The following is a 27,333-nucleotide window of genomic DNA, read 5'->3' as shown; positions in this document are numbered from 1 at the left end:
GCACCCACCTGAAAGGTTCCAGAACTGAGTTCTGGCTGGAAAAAAAAGCCCTGCCCACTACTGTTTTAGCTGAACACATGGCTGTCTCTGAACAGTCCTATTGTTTCAGCATCAAAGGTCTCTGAATGGGACTGGGAGATGGCCTCTCCACATAAACTGCCCTGAGCTTCAGAAATAAACATCAGTCAATCAAATCACTCATTACCGGTTCTGATGACTTTCATGTACAGCATTACAAAAACACAACAAAGGTCACACTTAAGTAAGTTTTAGTCAGAGTATATCCATTTAAAGTAATAAGCGCAACTAGGTTAGGTCTATTAATTTCAGTGCATCTACTCTGAGTAAAACTTACTTGACTACCCCCACATTTTTTGTCATCAGTCTATGTGGTGAAAACTGCCATGCAGGAGGTACAAAGAACCATTTGCTACAGGGCCATATCTTCATTCATGTAGAAGATGAATACTGAGAGAGAAAGATCATGCCCGCTGGCACCACCTGAGTGTTCACCTAAACCTCTAAAGAGAGCCTACACTCACACAGCTTGCCCTTAGGCTCTGCTTGCGTTTGGGTAAAAGTTTGGCAAGTGAGGGGTGAAGCCTGTGGGCTTGATCCCACCCCTCCTTTCACAGATGAATGCAGAAAAATAAATATTAAGGGCAGGTGCAGGATGATGAAAGAGGCAATTACATTCATCTATAGAATCCAATGCCCCCATCTCCACTTTACATTTAAAGCAGTATCAGACCACTTTTAAAAATTTGCTCAGAATGCTGAGTGTTGTTAAGGACCCCGGCCCCTAGTGACAAAAAGCAGCAATTCCCAGAGTTCTCTGGGAAGGAGGACTGGCTAATTAAACCACTCTGAGAATTGTAGCTCTATGAGAGGAAGAGGTGTCTCCTAAAAAGCCATCATTAATAGCCTAATTAATCTAGGTAAATAATGCCTTCTAGCATCTGATATGGTGATCAGTGGTCTACTCTATCTAGCCATGGCTTTGCAGGGACTGCTCATGCTCTTGTTAACTGGATTGTCCTCAGAACCTTCTGCATACAAAGTGTCTGCTCTACTCCTTGAGCTGGAGCCTCTTTTCCTTTCCACACATCCAGGCAAAAGAGTATTTTCTTTTCATTTTCAACTTCAGCACTTGTCTAGCCCTGTAGAACATTCAGTCTCTTTTGACAGCCACCTTTTGAGGCCTCAGGGGAAGGAGGGAAAAACTGTAATGCTGAACAAAGTGATTATGAAATTAACATCTTTGTTCTTTCCCCAGCATCATTTATATAGTGGTTAGGGAGTGAGGTAACTGTGAATTGATCAGGAAATTTGAGCTTCTGGTGCAGTAAATTGGGCCAGCTTCCTAGCTCCTCTTTCCCACCACAGTCCATGTTTTAAAGTTCTCTAGATGCTTGAACTTCAGGCTTGGTTCAGGTGCTCAATTAAATAAATTCCCAGCAGACAACATGGCCAATGGCCAGGGAAGATGGGAATTGTCCATCTACATCTGGATACTGCCATGTTGGCTATCCTGGACCATTCTCAAGACAGGTTAGTTAACCAATGTTCCCTGGGGGAGGGTGTTCAACTTGCCATACAATATCAATTCATATAACACACAAACACTCATAAAATGGTGGTGTGATTCCACCATCCTTAGTCTGATCTGTGGAGAAAGCTTTGTTTGCTAGTACCAGTTCTCTTACTATGCATTTGTTCCAGGGAAGAATCCTAGCCCCACTCATGAATGGATTGAAAGTAATTGTTACCAGTGATGTAGGTTTTAAAGTTGAACCTCTGAAGCCTCTGGCTTCAAACCCTTATCTTAAGAAGTTATGATCCATAGTAATTATTCCCTTTTTAGACCAGACCAAAGGGTAACCTATTGGCCCATCATGGTAATTCCAACCGTAGCCAACCAGATGCTCCTGGGAAGCTAAGAAGTTGGGGCCATTGTAAAGAGAGTTATATCCTTTGTCCATCCCCAACATATGCTCATCAATGAATACAGTGGTACCTCGGGTTAAGAACTTAATTTGTTCTGGAGGTCCGTTTTTAACCTGAAACTGTTCTTAACCTGAGGTACCACTTTAGCTAATGGGGCCTCCCGCTGCCACTGCCACAAGATTTCTGTTCTCATCCTGAAGCAAAGTTCTTAACCTGAGGTACTATTTCTGGGCTAGCGGAGTCTGTAACCTGAAGCGTCTGTACCCCGAGGTACCACTGTAGTATATTCCTCCATTCCATTCTTAGCTACCTGATTCACATACAGTCTCTGGTTTAATCCCCAGCCTCTCCAGGCAGAGCTCGAAATGTCTCCTGCCTGAAACCTTGGAAAACTGCTGGACTAATTGTTCTGACTCTGTATAAGTCAGCTTCCTGTGTTCCTGTGTTCTCCCTTTGTTTTATTTTATTAAAAAATCCAGCTGGAAAACTGACTAATATGAGAGCGAATGTAAAAAACTGGTAACATGTGAAAGTGGACTAAGGATGAAGAAATCTGTGGCCCTTCAAATCTTGCTCCAATCATCCGAACAGGGACCATGTTGGCTGAAGTTGTTGAGAGTTGGGGTCCAACAACATCTGGAGGGCCACAGGTTCCCATCCCTTATGGAGGCAACCCTGTGTGCATTTTGTGAATGCTTGAAAAGACTTCTCAGAGAGGCAGAAGCAAATGTTAACAGATAGCTGCACTCACCAGCATTCACTAGCTTAGATCTATAACAGTAGGAGTATATGTGCTTGTATGCAAGTGGAATATATACATTCACATTAGGGGAGTCAGCATATAAGACCAAGCACAGTAAGAAGTTAACAGGAATTCAGAAGTTATTGTGAAACAAGCAAGATAACAGCTCCAAGAGAACTACTCTACAGTATATCCAGGTGAATGCGTCTTAATGTGGTTTGTCACAAATATACTCAGTTCCATTTCCCCGCTATTCTGGTACTCATGCAATCAAGAGAAAAGGCAGTAGGGTGGAGAAGGAGGGCTAAGAATTGCTATTGTCCAAAGCCTTTCAGATTAACCACAAGCGAATCCTAATGAGCCGAAAGTTCAACTGGTTTCCTAAAGGGAAATTGCTCCGAAAGGGTACTGGAACCAAATATATAATCGCCCTGGAAGCCCCGCTTAATTACAGGGTTTGAGTCCAACTGGGAGAAAAGAAGCTGCTTTTCAGCTACGCCACCTGAGATCATCCAGATACTGAAACTATTTGTAAAGCAACAAAAAAACATTTGCATCATAAAACACGCCAAGACAGCACAGAGGCAGGGCAGATGTGGGCCGAGCAAAGAGCAGGCCACTAAAACAATTGAGGGAGCTGTAAATAAGGACTGGTAATCCGCAATCATTGCGACTTGGGTTGAAATGCCAGGCAACTAATGGGCTTCATTCTCCCCTCAAAGGAAATACTTTATCAGATGCAGTCCTGTGAGCAGGAGCAGGAGCAGTGTCTAGCATCTGACCCTCACAAAGGTATCAAAGGAGAGAGAAAGGCATTTATAATTGGGCTTTCTGTCAGGTCACACGCATTATACAAACTTTCCCCCCCAATGAACAGTTACCAGTGCAGCTGTTTCCCCCAGTTTCTACTGTATGTTCCTACAGTAACTACACAATGAGGAGGAAAGGCAGATTTCTAGCTGAAATGTGTGTGTGTGGGGGGAGAGAGAGAGAGAGAGAGAGAGAGAGAGAGAGAGAGAGAGAGAATTCAGCCCTGGTGCTAAAAGTTCCTTTTATGTCACTGTTGTTTTTGGTTCATTAAATTTTCCACAGATTTGCGGAGAAGAAAAAAACGTGATCAATAAACCTTGACAAAAGTGAACGTGTGAAAAAGGCAAAAGAAAGGCGAAAGTGGAGGGGGGGGAGATAAAAGTGAGATCCCCGATCCCCCGATCTGGAAGAGCTGGGGAGGAGGGGGGCTTGCTGAATAATCTGAATAGCCCATCATTTCTTTGCAGCTTTTCACTTTCTTTCTCCTCCTGACTGTTGGAACTCTTCACTCAATACAATAGTAAATGCACTAAAACTGGTTTTCTTATGCTAATGAATGAATGGGATTGGGTACTCAGTTAAAACCCACTCCCCACCAATGTGTCCACCCCCCTCTTTTTTAAAACATTAACCTATTCAAGTTAACCCAAAAACGCCAGAGCCTGCTTTAAAAGCTTATCCTCCCAGATGCACAAAATTAATGTGGGTTCTCTATTTCTCCCCCTTCCTAGCAGGGAACAGGGAGAAAAGTCTCGAGCTGGGCTAAGGCTTCTTTTAAATGCCCTTTCAGACCTTGAAAGTGGGAAAGGAACAGAAATGATACATAGCAGCAAGTGTCTAGTACTCTGGCCTGTATTATTTTGCTTCACCCAGCCTTAAGAACTTAAATAGTAATGGCCAGTTAAAACAAAATGTAGTAAATCGAGAAGGGAAGGAGTGGGGCGCGGTGTGTGGAAACAAAGCTTCTAACCTTCATTAGTAGACTCTGGATTGAGGACCAGATGCCTAGTATGTACAGATCCTGGTGACCAACTAAGGTTGAAGAAAAGTCCTATCAAATTCAATGGGACCTTTTCTGAGTAGACATGCATAGGCTTGTATTATCAGGCACCTCTTTTTCAGTTGCAATTTGGGCTTATTGTTTTTCAGTTCCTAGCACTTTTTCATTTATTTAAGGAAAGCCCTAACAACTGCACCAGGATTAACAGATTCAGGGACATTTTCCTGCCATTCCTTCAGGTTCCAGTAAAGCTTTTAACTCTGGTATACTTTAAGTGGATTTCTGGACAAAACACAGAGTTTTTGTTAATTATCCAAACTGTTATTATTGTTGGCTCCCCATTCATTGGGTATTCCAAATAAAGTGAAGAGATCATCTCCAGCAATTTACCCTTGAGTTCTACATATGCAGCCATATGTTCCGAGCTTTCATGATTGCCCTATATAAGATCTGTAAGTGTCCAATGGGAATTCACAAAGTGTGCAGGTATCTAACCAAAGACCATTAAATAAGATGTTTTTGCACTGTGGCAGTGTGGGTAAAGGAAGTAATTAACTCTCAAGATTCAATTTTGGGTTGCTGCTTTTCCTTCGAAATGCTAACAAAATAAACCCCAGTTCTTTTCTATATTTACCCTGCTTTCAAGTGTATGTCAAACACTGCTCAAGTAAATTAACACACTGCAGTGCAGTCAACTTCATTCATAGAAATTCAGATAACAGAACAAGTAGCTCAAGTGCAAACAGTCCAAAGAAGTGTTAGAGAAGCTGTATTTAGGGAATAAGAGTATTTAAAAAAACACACAAAAAAATCCAAACCATTCAAAATTACCTCTTTCTCCTTTTAACCCTCTACTTCAACTTGAGTAAAACTGTTAAGTGTACTCATTCTAAGGAATGGATGGGTGTTTGCTACACAAATAAATATAGAGTTTTGTGTGATTGCTGGCTGAATTTGCTTTCTTCGCTAATCCGTACTGGAAACTCCACTGTGAACAAGGCACTTCTGAAAGCACAAAAAGCTTGAAGGATTTGTGTATCTTTCAGGATGCAGTGCAAACAACTGGCTTACAGTAGGCCACCAGGAGTTGAGGGAGCAAGGGGTAGCAATGTCTATTCACTTTTCTACAAAACTCTTACGTGCTTGGGAAAGAGACTGTCCGTGTAAAAGATGCACCTTGGAATGCGTGAAGGGTGATTCTAAGATGCTATCAAAACCCAAAATAATCTAAAATTAGAATGCCTTGGAACAGCCTTTTTCCTAAACATCCTGATCCTAAATAGCAATCAGGCACTGGTAACAATGCGGCAGTGCAGTGGAAAGTGAGTATTGTAAAATAAAGTACTGTAGAAGCACAACATTATTTTACAATCTATATGTGTGATTTCCTTTGATTGCAGCTGTATACACTCTTTATTTGGAGCAACACCCCTCATAGTAGGATGTCTGAGTAAAGAAGTATAGGATTGGGCTGTAAGGCTGCAGTCCTATCCATGACTTCTTGGGACTAAGTCACATTGAATTCAGATTACTTGCTTTCAAACAGACGTGCATAGGATTGGGCTGCACATCTCAGGTTTTAAAAGGCCAGACTGAACCAGCTGTGCAGCTCCATCTCTGCTGCCATCACCTTTACCTTTCCTTCCAGTGGCTTAAAACCTACTTCTTTATCTTGGCTCTGCTTTTCAGAATAAATGTCTTCTTCCCTTTACCTGTGCCATGTTTGATTATAAGTCAGCAGACAGATTCCTCCTTTGAGTTTACCCACATACGGCACCCAACCCATCGTCAGGTGCTTTTTAAACAAGTAACTAAATAATTTTAAGAAATCTGAATTAAGGGGGGAAATACTGCCAAGTATCTCAAATATTTCATTCCAATTTATATTGACAAAAAGTATCTTCTATACCGTTTGTTGCTATTCAAATTTTGTTTAGCATAAACAAAAGGCAATTGATTTCTGCAATCATTTATGACAGCATTTTAAACTTTGTCACATTAAAGGCAGATATAAATTCTAGAATGGTTTATTTTAAACATTTACACCCCACCCTTTCTAAAATGGCTCCAGTTTGCTCAAATAAGGATGCTTCTCAAGATTCTTCCCACATAAAACAGGCTAAGAATTTGACACCAGTTGCTTAGCATATGCCCGCACAGCTTTTCATAATAAGATGGGAAATATCCTCCAAGTTGCCTCTAGATTTAAATCAGAATGATCACTTTTAAATCAGCACCATCGGATTTAAATAAGTGTTATGTCCCAGCCTTCAACACACATACCATAAGCACAAATGTCCAGCTGCAACCATTTTTTATCCATATGAATCCGCCCAAACCTACAACCCTTTTGACGCATGAAGAAATAAAGACATTAAAAGGAAGTTGGAAAGAGTCCCTGGGATATGTTTTCCTATGCAGTACAGTGGTTACATTTCTGGGCACTTCAAAGTTATGTGCTTAAGGCAACAACAGGATTCAGCATCAAGTGAATCTTCCCCCACACCTTGCTTTAAAGATTATCTCTTTTACAAACACACCCCAGAGGATTGAAAAGTTCACCAAAGAGAAACAGTTCAGTATAAGTTGATTTTCTGTCTTTTCAAAATTGTGGGTGGGTTGTCAAATTGGAAACTTGCCTTATTTTTTAATTGCCCCACAAAAAGTTCCACTGTGGGTAATTTGTTAGATTATATATAGCCAGATGTGAAGTTATACTCAATATGCCATTTATGTTGAGGGCAAGTCAAAGTTTGACAGGTGTCAAAGTTTCCTGGCACTCTGAACAAAATATAAATAACTCCAGGCAAATATCAAGATATATATAGATATATTAATACAAAACCCTAACGACTACTGCTTGAGCAATATGCAACAATCAACATGCATTTTATAAAGCTGTAAATGATGTACTATATATCTAAAAGATTTCCTTTTCCAGGTGAAAGTAGGCAGCACAATTTGTTTTCCTTGCAGCAAAATGTACGTAAATTTGTTTTTAAGCCCCCCCCATAAGGTTCTCTCTTAAATCTAAGGTAGCTAGAACAAACAGATCAAATCAGTAAGTCTTTGCAAGAAATCAGTCTTTTCCACGTCTGTATATTTTGGATTTCACCGTTTATTTACTCTACTCTTTTGGCACTGGGTCTGTGGGACATGCCAATACAATATTTGTTTAAATGCTATTTTATGCAGCATGCGAGTGCAACGTTTACTTTCAAATTCTTGGACATCCCCAGAGACCTCTATTGCATAAAAAGGAGAGAAAGTTTTACAACTGCTCTTTTTATCTGTAACGGTCAATAATACATAAACTTCAAAACGCTTCAGTTGTGGAAAGGGTACCCCAATATGTGCAGGTTTTGAAAACTACATAAAATAAGAGATATCATAACAGACTGTGTGCATTGTCGATTTTTTTTTAAGAGTAAGGAACCGATGTATTACTTTATGCATTTGCATTTTACTTTTATTTAATGGGCACAATCCAGCCAAAGCTCTCATCGGATACAACCTCATTTACTTCTGAGTAAAAATGCATATGATTGTGTTGCTAAGCTGCTGTTCTACACATACATTTCTCTGGAAGTAAAACTAACTGAACACAGCGGGACTTAACTTTCAAGTAAACATGTATTGGGTTGCACCACACCTCACATTACAAGGCAAATGCCCTATGCATTTAGAGTGCTTCTCTTTGTGAGGATCTTGGCCATAGGGATCTCCCTCTCATACATCCACACACAAAGCTAGAATCCCCCTACAACTGAAGTCTTATCTTGCCAGTCTCTACACCCCTTAAGAGTGGTGTTTTGATGGGCCACTGCAACGTTATTTTTGTGGCACTTGCAATAAAAGGTGACCAACAGTCTTCTAAAAGTCGTCTTGTGCTCTCAGTGAGTTACATTGAGGAATATGCTAACAACTTTACACTCTCATGGACCATAAGCAGCAAGAACATTGCAGATCCTCAGCACCTATCTGGTTGAGTGCTATAGTTCCAAAGGGTCCCTGTATTCTCCCCCACCCCAGGGATAGCCTATGTGAAACTTCTGCATTTTTTCCACCCTTTCCAAAGTTGTTATTGGCTATATTCTTTATCATGCTGCCTGAAAACCTCTACATTGACTCCCTGTGCAACTTGGATGGAAAGTGTTCAACAGGCCAAACAACACATCTTTAATGCCAGAATCGGAACACACACAAGCATAATAGTTTGAAACTCAGGTAACTATTTTAGGCAAAGGTGCACCTGGAAAATCTCAACAAATGACAGCAATTTAGTATGTGTGGAGGCTTTCTGGGGGGGGGGGCAACAAGAAAAACAAGAAGAAACGATTCCCTCCCTCCTTCCACAATTGTCTTCAAGCCTTTGAGTTCTTGGAGGGGGGGGGGTAAGCACCCCTTCAGCTCTCCAAATCCTTAATAGGATTGGCGCCCAGCTCACTCCATGCCGCTCCCCATCACACAGGGATCAAGTTGCAGGGTGGATTTTTGAAATTCCTTCGCAAATATACTTGCCGAAAGATTGCTTTGGGAAAGTGGGGGGGGGGGGGGTGGATAAGTGGCCAGAGGGAGACAATTGCGAGGAGTTAAGTCAAACCCAAGAGCCTCTCCATCTCTCCTGTAAAAGATTTTAGGGAATGGCGCGCACACCAAAATTTAAGTTGCAAATAAATGATCACTCACTCCCCGTTATAATCGCAGGCTAACAGCCCCCGCCAGGTTACCGTCTTGTTTCTGGGAAATGCCTGTACACGCATCCCTGCGGGATTGGTATACACACACACAGAGAGAGGGGGGGATGCACGTAGGATATCTGGCTTATGCGTAATATACCGGTATCAAATATCCCCGCCACGCTTTGCAGTCCAAAAGGTGTGCAGCAGGGAAAAGCAACCAACACCGCCCGTCACATGTCCGCCAAACTCCTGGAAAGTTGGGGCGCGTGGGTGGGAGCAGCAGGGAGTGGAGCAGGGCAAGGAAAGCCGCTTCTTGTGGAAGGAACTGACTCCCACCCAGGCACCCCCGCGCCCGTCTTCCGCGGAGATGGGAGATTTCAAATCAACAGATACACACAGGTTTGGGGGGGGGGAGGCGGAGGAAGGCGAGGAGGAGAGAAAGCAGCACGGATCTCCCCAGAAGGAGCGGCAGCCCCACTAGTATTGGGGCAGCCCCCACCTTCCCCACCACCCACGCACCCCCGTGGGGAGGAATTCTCCCAACATTCCAAGCCGAACGTTGGTCAATCTCTCATCTGCTGCTGCTCCTCCCCTCCTGCCTAGTTGTAGCAGGAAAGTCAAGGCACCGCCACAGTTCCTGAAAATGCATCTCCATCTCTCTCTCTCTCTCTCTCTCTCTCTCTCTCTCTCACACACACACACACACACACACACACAGAGAGAGAGAGAGAGAGAGAGAGAGAGAGAGAGAGACAGAGAGAGACAGAGAGAGAGAGAGACGACACACGTGCGCAGGTTCCCTGCTTCAGATCAATCAACCCACAGCTGCACCGACCCGCCTGTTACCAACTTTTGCCGTCACACCCACCAAGGGTGGGGGAGCGGCGGCGGCGGGAAAGAGTGCGCGGACCCCCCTCGTCTGCTCCAACACGCAAACAAACACACTTTAACGGCTGTGGGGGGAGGCAATCGACACTTGAAGGACTCGCTTTAGAATCCCGAAGCATTCCAAAATGTGGGGGTGGGGAGGGGGAGGGAAACGGAGGGAAGCAACTTTACCCAAAGAGAAGTTTGTTTGCTTTTTCACAGGGCCAGCGGCTGCTCCGGCTCCAGGAGAGGGCTGCGAATCCAGCGCCCCATCGTCCACTTCAGGGCTTGGGGGGAGGGAGGGAGGGAGGGAGGGTTGTTGCCGCTTGCAGTCCTTTTGTGCGTCGTTTTTCTACCCCTTCTTGAAAAGCGGGAGTTGCTGCTGTTGATGGTGCTGCTGCTGCCGCTACCAAAAATCCCGGCTGGAGCGCAAGCTTCCCCTTTCTCCTCCTCCTCCTCCTTCTCGAAGGCTCATTGAGGATCGTCCGGGAAAGGGAGAGAGGGAGAGTTCAAAAAAGTGCTGGGCGCTTCTTCGGCTGCCGCCGCGTTTCTGCCCTCCTGCCATCCATCATCCCAACGTAGGACATCCCCGGACGCGCACGCTCGGGGAGAAATTAAGGAACGCAGCAGGGGGAGGAGAGCGCGCGAGAGCGGAGGGTTCTGCTTTCCCCCACCAGCACTATCGCCGCCGCCGCCAGTGGAGGAAAGTTAAAAAAGAAAGAGGAGGTGGAGGGGGGAAAGAAACTTTTCCTCTCTCGCTCCCACACTTCGAAATCCAGTTGGGGTTTGCTAACTCAAGTCAGATGATCTCCGGAGTCCAAATCCATTGACTGATCTGTTTTCATTCTAATCCACGCCTGCGCCTCCTGTTTCTCCCCGCCCTTCGTCAATTGCACCATGAGCTGTTCCAGATAGGCTGGGATCTCTCTCTCTCCTTCCGCTTTTACTTTTTCCTTTTCCACATAACCGAAGTTGGAAGCGGGACGCAGCTAGTGGGGTTGGATTGGAAGGAGCAGAGAGGTGATCACAGCTGGGCAGGTTGATCTCTCCTAAGGGATGCAGGTGATGAGTGTTAAGCACACACAGCTGGAGACTTCGTGTGCACACAACCCATAAACAGGCACACCTTTTAGCTCCTGTGTCAGGAAGGGTCCTGCCCAAGTAGGTATTAGCTCTGGCTACTTGGGAGCCCACCATGGAGAAACATGTGAAGGGGAACACACTGACCAAATGGTGCATGCCTGTAGTGGCACAGAGGCTGCTGAAATGAATTCTGTGCAGGGCAGAGTGGGGCAGCTGGCTCAGTCAGAGAATGCTGGTGTCTGTTTGCCACTGTTTCTCAACACTACCATCACCTGCCCAGCCATTCCTTCTGACTCCCATGTACTCCCTTCTGTTGGATGGCAATTCCATGTGTGCCACATTGCTTGCCCTGCACCTGCAGTTATGGTGGAGGATGCTGTCCCGCCTCCATTTCTGAAGTGAGAGGAGAACATCAGATGAAAGTAAGCCCAGCTGGATCAGGCCAATGGCCCTTCTGCTGCAGCATCCTGACCTTACAGATGACCTTTGGGGAGCCTGAAAGGAGAACCCACTTATGATACTGCTTCTGGCACCTGAAGGAGGACATAGCTATCATGGCTAGTAGCCATTTATAGGCTTATCCTCTATGCTTTTGTCTAAAACCCTTTTAAAGTCATCCAATGTGGTGGCCAGCCTGTCTTGGGCAGTGGCAGCAGGGGGAATTCCATACTTTAAACCTTTTGCCTGTCCAGAATCTTCCAACATTTGGTTTCAGCTAATGGGCCCAGGTTCAAGTCTTATGAGAAAGGGAGAAAAACCTCTCTACCCACTTTCTCCAAACTGAATAGTCTTGTACACCATTATCATGTCCTCTGCTTTACTCTCCTTCTCCTAAAAAGCCCAGACATTTTGTATCATTTCCTTGTAGCAGAGTTACTGTAGCCCATATCATTTTTGTACTCCTTTTCTGAAGCTTCCCCTGCTCTACAATTCAAGAGTCAAATACCAATCCATTCAGTTTCTATACAAGGAATGAAGGGTGTGTGTGTGTTATCTTGACCTTTGGTAGTAAAATGTCTGTGTTGCTGGAACACCACGCGGAATGTGTGAATTGGCCTTCCATGAGGAGTGGCTGATCCCGTTATTCCATACTCTCATCAAAGCAGAATTTCCCAGTCATGAGCCAGTGGTGTTGGCATGGGTAAATAACATGCAATCTGGGGATGGGGAACCTCAGGTTTGCAGCCAAATGTGCCCCGTCTGGTGCCTCTGTCTCTCCTCATCCCCAGGCCACACCCTGAACAGTCCTTCCTTAAGTGCTTTTGCCTGGCTTGACCTGTGATAAATGCATTTTTCTTGCTAGCTGGAGGATGTGTGTGTGTGTGTGTGTGTGTGTGTGTGTGGTGGATGTATATAAACCCAGTGCTTTTTTGGGGGGGGACACGCAGGGGTACACATACCCCTAAACATTTTGTGAATCTAAGTTTGGCCTCATTGAGGGGCAGCATTTCAATATGAGTAGGGAAATGAGAGTACCCCTAAACTTTTATATATATATATATATATATATATATATATATATATATATATATATCACTGTATAAACCTTTGACTTGTGTAGCTGGAAGGTGTCCTAGTGTACAAAAGTAAGTCAGAAAGACTGATCCTCCCACTTTTTGCCTCAGCCCCACTCACTTTTTGCTTCTGGTCCCACCATCTACTGGCACATGCTCCCACCCCAAGATTGCCCAGGGGCTGATGTGGCCTGAAATAGATGCCTCATCCCCCTGATGCAATCCAAGGCCAGTGCATATGGAAAGCTCACCCCAAAGGTTCTCAAAGATGTGCAGCACCCAGACCATATCAAACTGATTCATGGAGATTTCTGCCACTAGTGGGAAATGGCAGGCAACTGACCAATAAAGTGGCCTTTGATTTGAATGCACAGACACATCACAGCCCAGTTGGATCGATGTCACTGGTGGAAGCATGGCTATTCTGGCACATGCCACAGTTGTGCAAAGCTTTAACCAGTTTGTTGTGTGCCTGTGCAGCTTCACCTACGTAGCTATGTGAGATAGTGAGATGAGTCAGATGATAGAGCAAATTTGTTTTCCAACAGCAGAACAGACTGCCTCAGAAAGGGGTGGGCTGTCCTTCATTAGATTTTGAACAGAGGCTGGAGAGCTTCCTATCAGGGATATTGAGGTAGCAAATGTCTTGTGCAGGTAGGCGGTTAGACTGGAAGATCCTTGTGGTCCCCTCCAGCTCTATGATTTTATTATTCTAATTCAATGTGAGCTCAACATGGGCTAAACTAATTATCCTACATCAAGTAGCACAATGGGTCAGTGTGTCTGGCTGTTAACCAGAAAGTTGGTGGTTTGAGCCCACCTAGGGTCAGATGTGGGCAGGATTCCTGCCTTGCTGGGGGCAGACTAAATGACCCCCAGGATCCCTTCCAACTCTACAATTCTATGCTTCTGTGGAGGCTGCAGATGGTGACGATTTGTTGTGCCATTTCTGCTGCAGTTTCGCTGTGTGGAATTTCTTTATGATGCACTGTCACAGCATAGCATGGGAAACCCAAGCCATATTTCATACTGAGGATGGAAAGCACACATATAAAGGCCACTTTTCTATAGTTAACCCACTTTCCCAAGCTACCATACTTACTGAACTGAAGTGGCCATAGGAATTGGCTCTTACATAATTACTTTGAAGACAGAAGTATGTGAGGCAGAAGCAGATCAAAGAAGATGGATCAAATCAACTCACTATCTTCTATCTGATCTCAGGCACTTAGAGCCTGGTTATCGTGTGGAGGGGAAAAGATGCCATACATGTTCAAAGTTCCCTTCAGTGGACTTCATTCATTTTTGCAGTAGTGCTGACCACTGAAGGCATTTGTACTGAGCCTGATTATATAAAATGAGCTTACCTATGATCACCTGGGACCAGTTTTAGATTACACCCCCCCCAAAGGTAGCACACATGAAAGTCTCCCACTGGATTTTGTTGTTGTTGTTGAAAATATACATTGCCATGCAACTATTAAAATCAAGCTTCATTAAATTGTCAGGCTGACCTGGCAACATTCTAGGGATTATTTAAAAGCTTCACAGTTGTTGTGGTGGTTGCTTTTCTATTGCAAGAATCCTAGGCCATAGTTTAGTGCGATGGGAATGAGGCTGGGCAAGCCTTGAGCTGCCATGTTCCCCCTCCCTCTAGTCTAATGCTGCTGCAAAGAGCATTAGACCTGAAGCATTTGCAGATAAAGTTTCGAGGACTAGAGACAAGCAGGCATCAGAGAAAGAGTGTCAGAACTGAAAAAGAAGTGAGCAACAGATCTTGCCATTTCGATCCAACCATTCATCACTCACTCTGTTTTTTTTTTAGAAGAAAAAAGTTATTGATAGGAGGAAAATGATTTTATTGACACATAAATCCACCTCCCTTCAGATTTTAAATTTCTCACTTTTAACTTCTATCTTATTTATTGTAAACATGGGTCAAACTGTTTTAAGCCTAAGTGCTGTGCCTTCTGAGTTGGATGTGAACTATTGAATTAGAAATGTTAGTGTTGAGATCAAAGCTGAAAGTACTGATTCCCATCCAGGTAACATATTATTGTTACTGTTATTTTCAAAATCTGCAATTTTGGATTTTATATCATGTTGTGTTTTCCTAAACAGTGAGAAAGCTTGGGGTTGTTTTACAGCATCAGTGCCTAGTGTGAGATCAATGGATGTTTATGGTGTTTTATATGTTTTTGTTTATTTACAGCTGTACAGGTTGAGCAAGTAAGAAGCATGAGCGTATAGTGACAAGTAGTCCCAAAGCAGTTTTTGCTCCAAATCAACTGCAGCACCCAAAATTGCAGTTCCCCAAATGAAGAACCACTTTCTTCTTCTAAGATTCTGATTAACCATTGCTCCTCATTAACCATTACTGGTTAATCGGGATTCTATCATTCAATGCCAGGTTAAAACAAAGATGGAAAGGGCACGCATCAGGTTAGCATTGCTATAATATTATTATATAATTGAATTCAACCCACTCCATTGTTTTTTAAAGTTTGTTAGGTTGTTTTTAATATAGATAAATAATACCAATCAAGGTCCCCAACCCACCAGCTCCTTCCTAAATCTCTGAAGCCAACATCTTCAACGTATAGTTCAACCACAGCATATTGACATTTCAGGCTCTGGAGAAGTGAATACCAAGAAGTGATATGATAGCCATCTTTAAATATTTGAATGGGAACGAAGTTATTTCCTCTTGTTCTCAAGGGTATGACCTGAACCACTGAGTCAAATTACAAGAAAGAGGGTTTTTGGCTCAATAGGAAGAAGAATTTACTCCCTGAGAGAAAGAACTGTCCAACAGTGGAACAGACTTCTTTGTTAGATGTTTCTAAGATGGTCACCTAGAAGGGATGCTGAAGTTGCAGTGGATTTCTTGCATCAGCAGGGATTGGAATAGATGTCATTTATGACTATGGACACCTGTAAAGCATAGTCAAAGCACATTCTTTCCCTAAAAGAATACTGTGCACTGTAGTTTCCCTCTTACAGAGTTACAACTCTCAGAAACCCATAACAAACGACAGTGCACATATTTTGGGGTTTTTTTGGGGGGAGAGGATAAATGTGCTTTGAATGTGCTTTAAAGGTATATAATGTACACACCCTGTGATTTGATGAAATAAATTCAATTGGAGTGCAAATGTGGATATCAGAGTCTGAAGGGAATCGCACATCCACTGTTTTCAAATAGGGCAAAATTCATAACCTTTTATTTATTTCGTTTAGACCTTGTCTATTTCCCCCAATCATATTGCTCAAACCAGTTTCTTGTCCAGGCATTGACCGGGCTCTAAACTGTTTATCTTTGAGGAGTGGCTTGAGGGGAGGGGTGCTGCTACAGACCTGGCTCCCAGCATTGGGGTCACAGCCACATACTGTGAGGTTGGAGCAGATTGGCTTTGCTAATGCACCCAATCTGGTGCTTCTGACAGTGAGACCAAACCTTACCATTGCCCTGCCCCTGTTGCATTGCCAGTTCCTGAGGGCCACCCCTCCTCACCAGCCACTTCTATTGACTTCAGCAAAATTGCTGCATCATGTGCCTTCAGGGGATGCTTTGGGACCAACATCTAAATATGATCCAGATCTTCTGTTTTCAGCCCCCAGATCACCATACCCCCTGTTAACTGTTACCTTCTTTTCTGCAAAATTCTGAGGCCTGATGATGTGTTGTGTTTTAAAGACCATTTCAGCACATTAATGCTCCCAAGTGGGTCTTCAGTTTTTGAAATATATTGTAGTCTAACTGTTCAACCTCCTGTCAACCTAGCAGTTCGAAAGCACGTCAAAGTTCAAGTAGATAAATAGGTACCGCTCCGGCGGGAAGGTAAACGGCATTTCTATGCGCTGCTCTGGTTCGCCAGAAGCGGCTTAGTCATGCTGGCCACATGACCCGGAAGCTGTACGCCGGCTTCCTCGGCCAATAAAGCGAGATGAGCGCCGCAACCCCAGAGTCGGTCACGACTGGACCTAATGGTCAGGGGTCCCTTTACCTTTAACTGTTCAACAGATGCATGGTCTGCTAGTGTGAGACCCTGTTTCACATCTCTGTAGCCTAGGGATGGGAAATCTGTGGCCCTCCAGATGTTTTTGGGCTACAATTCTGTCATCCCTGACTACTGACCATGCTGGCTGGGTCTACATGTAGAAACTATGGGGCATGTCTTCCTAATGAAGGACAAGCACTGGCTAAGCTTGTTTAGAATCCTTTCCAATCCCTTACAAACCAATGAATATGCATGCTTTTTTGTTTTTAAGAACAGCTTATTAAGACTTTTCATATCAACGAAAAACAAGCAAACCAACACTGTAAACTTGGAGCATATACACATATACATTTGGTTACAGCAGACATAAGAGCTAAACAAGCAGACATCAGAAAATCTCCCACAAATATACAATCTGTAACCCTCAAACAAATAAATACTGTGTGAAGCCATCAGGGAACCATCACAGAAATAATCAGCTAGCCAAGCAATAAAAAGACGACAGAATTAACTCAGTCAGCCTATTATAATATCACTCCATAAAGCCGCACCAGTTGATGGAGGAAGCCAATCATGCTCTTTGACTGAATTATATTTAATAAAACAACACAATTTCACATAAAACATGTTTTTTTCTCTCCTTGGATTCTTCCTTTCCCTCAGTTGAAAAGTAAGTTTTCCCATAAGGCCACCAATCAAATCTGAGAATACCACTCCTTCACCAAATTAACTGTTACTAATTCCCAGTTTGATGCTACCACCAAATGGGCCATAATATTTTTTTTAAGGAAGCTGATGAACTCTTATATAGCATCTATTTTCCTCCATTATCCAAGATGGGCAACCGTGCCATAAGTGTATATGTTGTCAACAGCTGCCCTGTAATCAATTGGAGCTCCTGAAAAAACTTCTACCAAAACTCCTCAGTCATTGGGTAGGTCCATTATATGTGGTGAAATGTACTACCTAGCCCTCCACACACCCTCCAACAATTTGGGCTGGTAGTGTGAGTTATCTTGCTCAGCGTATGAGGAGTCAGATACAACCTATGAATCAAATTAAAAGAATTCTCTTTAAATCTTGCTGATGAGGAATAAAATGGAGCTTTAGTCTACGCTTCCTTCCATTTTTCTGTATCTGTTCCTTTCCTGATACCCTGTTCCCATACCTGACATCAGATGTACCAGTAGATTTAGTTAGATAAATTTGAGCAATTTAATGCATGGGAAATGCTGTACAGCTATAGATTTTTGCATATTATCAATGAACAACAATGAGCAAATTGGATACTCTCCCTTGCACCAGGCAACAAATATATCAAATTCAGCACTTTTCATCAAGTCCTATGATAAGACCGCAAGCTCCTAGGTTGTTGATGCCATTTGAGGCATGTGTTCTCCTTCTTCTCTGTGCCCCCCCTCAAAATTGGTTTCCCCTTACTTTTTAGGAGGGAAAAAGTGAGTCTTATAGAGCAAAAAATACGGTAGGTTTGAAAGAAGCATTAGCTCATATCCCTTAGAATAGGATGTGGTTTGTGCCTGATTGAGGAAGGGTGTTATACTTCCACTTGAGCAATGGGGCTTTTCTCCTTCTTCTCTGTGCCCCCCCCTCAAAATTGGTTTGGGGACAGTCAGAAGAACCCCAGTGGGGAGAAGAGGGGGAACCATTCCATCTAGCAAGCCCCAATGCTTGTGCTGGCTGAACAACCAGAAGTGTGTGATGTTGAATTCCTCCCCTCATACTGGGGATGATGCATCGTGTACAGAAGGAATGTGGCCTTGGGCGGGAAAGTTTGATATCTATCTGTATAATTTAAATATTGGAAAGAGAAAAACAACAACATTTTCCTTTGGTAGACTAATCTGAACCACCACATGGAACATACTTTGCTACTGTAGTTGGAATATGACCGAGATAAGGAAGCTGTTAAGAGAACAAATATACCCCGCCCTTTTAGGTAGACTTAAAGCAGGCTTGTCACAGGGATATTGGCATAGGAGGATCAGACAGAATGATGGAGCAGGCATACGTACTGTGATATTCTGAAGAAAAATCTATTTTGCTACAAGTACAGTTTCTGCTGGTGGTGGGGAGCCTTTCACAAACCTTTTCTTTAACCCCCCCCAAAAAATAATTCAATATAATAATAATTTTACATAATTTCCAAAATGTTCCTGCTGGGGGTGTGTGTGTGTGTGTGTGTGTGTGTGTGTGTAGAAGTTTATCTGACTTGGGAACCATATTTAGTCTTACACGCATTTAAAACCCACCTCTTAATTTTTTTAACCATATATTTGTATGGTGATAGTGTGATATTGTGAACTGCAATAGACTGCAAAAGGGTTATTGTAGAGCGGAAAAGGGCAGAAAAGGGCAACTCAAATTATCAGGAGGTTGGAGCAACTCCCCTGTGAAGAAAGGCTGCAACGTTTGGGAACACATGACTGAGGTGAATGAAATGGATAAAGTAAATTAAGGATTTGTTTTTTAAAACTCTCTTCCATAGTATTAGAACCCCAAATCATCCCATAAAGCTGAATGGTGACAGATTCAGCAAAGACAAGAGGAAGTACTTATTCACACAGAGTTTACTTGAACTGTGGAATTCATTCCCAAAAGATGTACTGGTTGTGACCATCTTGGGTGGTTTTAAAATGGAATTAGACAAATTCATGGAGGATCTAGCTATCCATGGCTACCAGTCACAATGGCTGTATAGTAGCTCCAGAATTGGCAGAAGACCTCCAAATGCCAGATACTAGAGAATAAAAGTGGGAGGGGGCTATTGTGCTCAGGTCCCTCCTGTGAACTTTCCAGAGGACTCTAGTTGGCTTTGGTCTGACCCTGCAGGGCTCTACTTCTGCTCTTTTGGGTCCAGACACACCAGCTGAAGACAAAACTTTAAAGAGATGCAGAACCTGCTTTGTCATTTAGTTATGCAATGTTTAACTGAGGACATATATTACCCTTTATGCTAATGATACACGTTTGGTAGAAATTATTCCTGTAGGGTCTTCCATTTTCATCACCACCACCACCACCATCATTTTCTTTGTATGATGCATTTCTATAGTTAAAACCATGGTCAACATGTGGATCTTCCACCAGTGCCATACTTCTCTGAGGGCCAGCAATGCTTGGAAATGCCCCAAACAATTCTGTGTGCATCATGTGAATCCAGTCCTAGAGACAAGGCAATCATGGCATAAGTCAGCCTTTAGCCAGTATATTTTTGCATATTCAGTTCAAACAGTACTCTGAAGCTCAGCATCCTCTACACTAATAACAAACTCAATTCTCTGACTGTAGATCATTGTGTACCCCAAATGGCACCATCCGCTCACAAAAGGAATGCATTTGCAAGATACAGGAAATCCCTAGGTTTCCAAAAATGCCAGAAGTTGAGGTAAAGGGACGGGGTAGACTAAAAGGTTAGGCCCCAAACAGTCAAAGGACAGTGATCATGGGATACTGGCTGGTGGTTGGAGCAGGGGGATGGGAACCAGGGATGAGGGGTAATGGGATAGAATGCCCTGGAGAGGGTGTGAACAGGAGCACTCCACACTGCAACATCGTGTTGCAGGTTCCAGTTGTATGAAATGATCTTTGTATGCAATTCTTCACTTTCCTTGCATACTGATCCAAAGATTCTAACAGACTAATTTGCCATGTGGGGGGCGGGAAGTGGGAATGCCTTTCCTGACTGCTGTTGTAAAACAATTGGAATTCAGAAACTCTTGCTGATTTATTGCAGGATGTCTAGTGATCGTCTAGTGAACCCAGTCTATCTTCTACCCAACTCTGCTTTAGAGCGTTTCTTTCACAGACGTTCCTTACAACAACACTTAAAGGAAAAATATTGTTATCTCATTATCATCATCATCATCATCATCATCATCTATCATCTATCTATCTATCTAATCATCTATCTATCTATCTATTATACTGGAGGTAGAAGAGAATGAGAATGAGAATGCCATCATTCCTACACCCATTTTCTAGAAGATGGAGTAAGCCCTATTGAACCCAGTGGTTCAACATCTATAGCCCAGTGGTTACATCTGAACAGACATGTAAATAATTGCAATGTTAATAATAATAATAATAATAATAATAATAATAATAATAATAATAATTTTATTATTTACACCCTGCCCATCTGATTGTTAGTAGCATGCCTAAGACAACCTATAGAATTCACAACAGAAGATATGAACCAGGCCTTCCTGGCTCTTAGCCACTGCATTACACTAGCTCTCATTGAGGAACTGCTGTGCTTACAGAGAGGATAAGAAGCTCCCTTCAGCCCAATACTTCATCTCCCAGTTCTCCTTCAAGGAACAAGGATCAATGCCCAGTAAACACGAGGAAGCCCCTTGTCACCTACTTATTTTTGCCCTTAACGCACCTCCGCCAATCAGAGTTCCGCTTGTCTCTGCCAAGGAGACAAATAATGTTTGCAATCATGCCTAATATATTTCAGATTGGTTATATTGTTTATAGATTGCTTCTGTCACAACATGGGAATTCTCTGGTGTGCTGGAGGATTTACGCACCTTTGCTGTTCATGAGCGTTTGTTCTTATTTGTTGCTCCCTGCAAGAATATATCTCTCTCTTGGCCCCAATACACAGTGGAACATGGCTAGGTCATTATTCCTTGAATTGTTAGGCAGTAAAGAAGCCATTTCTCACCAACTTGTGATACAGAAGACTGGGATTGTGGTGTCAGGTCATTTCTGGAGTTCCTTTTATGATAACCCATTTTTCCATCAGCAAATGACATTTTGGGTTATTGTCAGGAAGGAGAAGCTGTAATGTGTTGGCTGTGCATGTCTAATATTTCTCTCTTGGTTTTTGTTCTTATTCCATTGTCTTGAGTTTTAATAGATGCTCCTGTGGGTACCTAAATATTTTTGATGACAGTTCAAGTACCTGCTTGTTGCTTTCAAACTAGTACTGCTTTACAGAAAACTTTCATTTCCTGCCAGAGTTTTGTCCAATATTCCTTTTATGAAGCACTACCCTAAGGGATTCATGTTTGGCTGTCCCTTGCCTGCCCTGTTTTTGCTCAATTTTGTGTCTATGTATGAGACTGAACTCACCTTTGAAACCCCTTCTTGCTGCTGGTTATTTATTAAAGCATTATTGTAACCTTCCAATCATTGTTGATGTGGCAAGAGTGGTGCTTTGTAATGTGAATCAGTGTTCTGCCAACAGAAGACTTCCCAAGCTGATTGAAGCATGAGCTGATTTAAGTTTCACGTGTGAAAACATCCTTAGACTGCTGTTCCCAAATAAACCTCAACCACAGCTGCCAGTCTAACCTAAATTTCAATTATGTAAAACAGAATTGTATGTCATGGCCCTTTGTGTTTTTCTTTTTCCTATAATTATGTTACATAAATGCATTTCATGAATTTTTGGAAGCCAACTTAAAAAACACACACCCTCACACACTATAATTTCGCCCACTCATTCTCTACGTCAACTTAAGAATAATTAAACTCTGTATCCAAGAAAGCCAAATCCTCACTTTTCTCACATCCATATCATATGTTTAAAGCATATTTAAAGTGCATGGCTTCCCTCAAAGGATCCTGGGAACTGTAGTTTGTTAAGAGTGCTTGGAATTGTAGACTTCTGAAAGGTAAACTACAGTTTCCATGGTTCTTTTTTAATTTAAAGCACATGTATGGTGTGGATGTCACCCTAGAAAACATAAAAGCAACAAGCATGCAAAACCAATGAGGTAACTGTAGATGCATATTTCCATTGCTATGTTCTGTGTGTCAGCGTGTAATCCTCTTAAATGAGGCTCCCTTCAGACACGCCCATGTGGCATAGAGACCGTTACCATGTGACAAGGTCCCCATCCTGTGGGATGAATACCTCAGCCGATGTGATTACATTATTCACAAGTGAATGTACTCTAGGGTTATTATTCTTAAAAGTTGCATTTTGAAGTCCTTCCTTCCTATAAGAACCACTATTGCTGATAAGGGAAATGGTATACTGGCTGAAATGCTATGCTTTACCGTGTGTGTGTGTGTGTGTGTGTTTCATGTGACTCTCCCTTAAGTGAAAGTGAAACTGGGAGAAATACGTGTTCTCCTGATTACTGCTGTCTATTCTTCCATCCTGTTCCTCTGTGGTCTCCTTTGTGTCTATTTTGGGACCTTTCCTTCATAAAGTTTGTATGTTGGTGATATATGTATGTGTGTGTATATATACACACACACACAATTTTTTTAAAAAAGATTTTATATACCAGCCTTTGAGAACACTTTCCAGGATGGTTCAGGATGGTGCAAAGCATAAAAAACTGAGTGTTTCCCAATTCTGACACAAGAGCTGCTCTCCATTCAGCTGAGGGTGTTGGTCTGTTACGTTACATCTTCTGTCCCGAAAGACTTTGTTACAGCCTCCATAGCATATTAATAGCAACGGAGATCAATTAAGCTGTAAAGAGATTCTAATTAGCATCCTTGCAAACTGTTAAATTCATTACCCGGCCATCAAAAGACGAGAGGAATTCTATCCTGTCATGGGAGTGATGATAAATCACTGCCAATTAACCCACAAAGCTATAAGGGACATGACTTTAGTGAGGGAAAGCCTGTGGATGCCACACTTGGGAAACATATGATTCCCTCTGAAGAATGGAATGACTCCTACAGGCCAGAGCAGCAAACGAATGATCCAAGTTATTGCTCTCATTCGCTTAATTCACTACATGGCCAAATACCACTACTAGTATATTCTGAAACATACTCTGATTGCTACAATGTGGTCCTATGTGTAAAACAAATGTTGGAATTATTCCATGACCACTGGTGAAACATAAATATGTTGTTCTTGTTGTTGTTGTTGTTGTTACTACTATCATTATTTCATTTATACCACAACTTCTTACAAAATGTACACAAGACTTGCTGTATTTTTCGCCCTATAGGACGCACTTTTTCCCCTCCAAAAATGAAGGGGAAATGTGTGTGTGTCCTATGGGGCGAATGCAGGCTTTCGCTGAAGCCTGGAGAGCGAGAGGGGTCGGTGTGCACCGACCCCTCTTGCTCTCCAGGCTTCAGGAAGCTATCCGCAAGCCTTGCAAACCCGGCAGGAGTTCCCGTGGGCTCGCAAGGCTTGCGGGCAGCAGCCTTCAGCCCACAAGCTCGGGGGACAGCGGGGAGGTGGAGTGCCGCCATCCCGCTGTTCCCTGACCTGGTTTGGAGGGCTGGCGCTGGGGAGAAGCGCGCTTCTCCCCAGCGCCAACCCCACAAGCTCAGGGGACAGCGGGGAGGCGCAGCGCCGCCATCCCGCTGTTCCCCGACCTGGTTTGGATTCCCCGACCTGGTTTGCGGGGGGGGGGGGAATAAAGGAAATTTTTCCCCCTTTATTTCCCCCCCCAAAAAACTAGGTGCGTCCTATGGGCCGGTGTGCCCCATGGGACGAAAAATACGGTACATAAATTCTCTTCAACCTCTCAGCACCATTCGATACCATCAACTTCAGGAGCAGCTGTCCAAGTTGGGGGTGGGTGGTACCACTTTGCAATGGTACTGGTCCTACTTGGATGGTTATTTCCAGACAGGGTGGAAAGTGAGAGGGGCATCAAGGAATAATAATAATAAAAAAACCTTTGGCAATCCCACCCACCATTGCACCCATTGTGTCTTGACTTTACACCATTTTGGCTTTATGCACTATCTCCAAAATGTAACTCCAGCATAAGCAGAGAGTCACTTGTATATATTTCAGTATTTCCTAGGTAAATGGAGGGGTGTGTGTGTGTGTGTGTGTGTGTGTGTGTGAGAGAGAGAGAGAGAGAGAGAGAGAGAGAGAGAGAGAGAGAGAGGATGAATACTGACATAAATGCTGTGATGCTTAGTTCTCAATTAACTTGAGCCTGGGAATTTGATTTACTTGGATTAAAATGTTGTTTGCTAAGCCATTCCACTTTTGTTTTTACTTTCTTACCTTTACACTCGTGAAATGGTTGTATTAATTGGACGTTTCAGAGTCTAATAATCAAGGTACTATGATAATCTGCCACCTAGTGGAGAAGACAAAATATTCCAAAAGTGTACTGTGTTTTGAAAAATAAATGAAATGTTGTTTGCAGAAAACTTATAAGTGTTACAGCAACAAACAAACAACATGCATCTTTCCCTGTGTCAAAAGAAAAGTATGACTTCAGAGGCAGCAATTAGCACATGAAGATATTCTTGTAAGTTTCATTGATATGGACATCTCAGATTGAAGGCCTGAACATGAAGTTGGTCACTCAGAAAGGATGAAAGAGGACACAGATTTTCACAAAATCATCTTATATGTATTGATGCAAAATTAGAAATTACTATAGTTAAACAGAAACGCAATACATCTTGCCAAGACCGACCAGGTGACCTCAGTCTGATGTTCCTGGTGCTAGCTGTTGATGGACAACTTCACTGCCCCCCCCCGTGTCATCTCATAGTTCTTCATCTTTAAACCAAACCTGTACTGGACAGATCTTTAAGGAAAGGACTGCCCTCTGTCTGGCAGCCCTTCAAAGAAAGAGCTGTCCACAGTAAAGCAGGACTTGTGGCCACCCTCAATCTATGTATCAATGTGAGATTTGCTGGAGCCAATAAGAAGCCAGGTTAATAGTGGAACATTCTGCGCATCCTGAGCTGCTGGGCTGGACCCTCCCCTAAGATGCACCTTTACAGCTACGTGTATCTGTTAGAGAAAGAAATATTGTCGATGAAGGATGCAAAAGCTAAAAACTCTGACTGCTTACCTATCTGGAGGGCTGACAAGATTGAGTCCTCCCCCATTCCATTCACAAAAGCTAACCGGGCTGCCAGTTTAATTCTCTGCCAGCACTGGTAATGGGACCTGTTTCTCCACTGCAGCTGAAAACTAGCTTACGGGACACGGGGCACACAGCGGGATGGGGCATAAACTCAGTGTGGTTCACATTTTACTATAAACCCACCGAAACTGAACTTCCTGAATAGGCAAAATGAAACGCAGTTCTGTGTCACACTTTTCTGAAATCTGCAATGCAGTCTTCCAACCAAATAATGTGTGTGAAAATGCACTTATAGGGGCAATGGGCATAAAAACCCACATACTAGTGAAGGAACACACAACAAATGTATTAGGGGGGGAATACATGCCCAAAATGTACATGTTAGGCATATACAGATTAATATTAATTAGCACTAGAAGGCTGACAAATTTTCACAATAACTTAATTCTCCACCCCCAAAAATGATTTAGAAATGTGTAAAACTGAACTTATGATAGGAAAATGAGAAACCAAGAGAAATAAAAACTGTTAGATTCTTCCATCCCTGCCAACATTGCTCCCTGCCTATGTAAATCTGCCACCCAAGGCAACTGCCTCAGTCTGCCTAATGATAGGACCGGTCCAGTCCATATGAACAGAAGCTTTACCAGATAGCTTATGAGTCGTCTGCCCTGATCCAAGACGAGTCGCGACAGCAGCACTACCACCATGCAAATAAATGGTAAAAGGTTAAGAAATGCATGTTTGGGTTACATGTGGGTTCTGGGTCTGAAAAGATTGAAGGCTTAGAGGCAGGTAGTTTGTTTTTCCAAGGTTTTCCTCCCACACAATTGTTGCACCTGCTTCACTGTGCAGGACTTGGCTCCCCTCTCCACCCATTTAATTGTGCTGGTGACCTCTGCGTACTTGGCAAAAGGGAAAGAGGGTTGCCTTTCTGGCTACTGACAGGTGGACTTGTGCACTTGGTGCACAGGAGATGGGGCTGAGGCAGAATGTAGCTCTGGGGTGTGTCCCAAGACAGGGACCGGGTTTGAGGGAAGGGGTTTAGGCTTGATTGTTTTGTTTTATGACATGACTGTGATTGTTTTGCAATGTGCTTCATAAATATATTGTTTGCAATACACAGGTGGGTTTGCAACACTTGGATTCCCATTAGGGTCATTAGCAGTTCAGCCAGATGTTAACAGCTCAGTTCAGTCACAGCCCAGTTCTTTGAATGGATGTCATGTGCTGGGGGAATGTATTATTTATATACCTCCACCCCCCCACCAGCACTCCACAGATATCCAATGTTGCTTTTGTCCAGATGCAGCAGTTCTTCCCCGGCTTGTGATATAGCTCATAAAACTCAGAACATGGAAAGTGGGCTTGGAATTTACTGCATCTGGCGAGTCAGATCCACACATTGCCAATTTATACAATTTCATTTCCTAACTCTGCTATTCCATGGGTAACTCTCTTTGCTGAATAAAGATTCTATGATTCTAAGAGATTAATGTCACCCTCCCCTTTAGTTTTGCAACTACAGCGGCAGTCATTAAAAAGAAATAAATGATTCCACTCTGCCCCCTAGTGGACCCGTTTGGATATGGCTAATCAACTTTGCATCCCTCCCAATATTTTACTGCTGTTCTGCACAATACAAAACTATTTATTAAAGACACGCAGTGCTATTTTTCTAGGAAAAGAGGTGCCAGAACTGAGTTCCAGCAAGTTCTGGATGGAAAAAAGCCCTGAGGACACAGACATATCTTTAAGGTACTTAAAAGGTGGTAGCAACCTCAGGTGAAAGCGAGTAGTTGAGGATATAGGTCTGGGATGTGAGATCCAACAAATACAAATCTCTGATTCTATGAAATGTGTCTTATACCCACAGGAAGAAGGATGGCGCT

The 27,333-nt window shown here is 43.0% G+C and overlaps 1 protein-coding gene across 1 annotated transcript in view; it reads right to left on the bottom strand.

Moving 5' to 3' along the window:
• Positions 1–10,906, bottom strand: part of GLI2 (GLI family zinc finger 2) — a 190,336-nt gene extending 179,430 nt beyond the window's left edge. The window contains exon 1 of the mRNA XM_053403207.1: positions 10,241–10,906. The gene's annotated coding sequence lies outside the window, so the exon portion shown is untranslated. The remainder of the gene's footprint in view (positions 1–10,240) is intronic.
• Positions 10,907–27,333: the final 16,427 nt, after the last annotated feature.

The sequence above is a fragment of the Podarcis raffonei genome, chromosome 1 (genome assembly GCF_027172205.1).
Source record: "Podarcis raffonei isolate rPodRaf1 chromosome 1, rPodRaf1.pri, whole genome shotgun sequence".
In the NCBI taxonomy this organism is placed as follows: domain Eukaryota; kingdom Metazoa; phylum Chordata; class Lepidosauria; order Squamata; family Lacertidae; genus Podarcis; species Podarcis raffonei.
The sequence above is the reverse complement of the archived record's forward strand: the minus strand, read 5'-3'. Positions and strand labels throughout refer to the sequence as shown.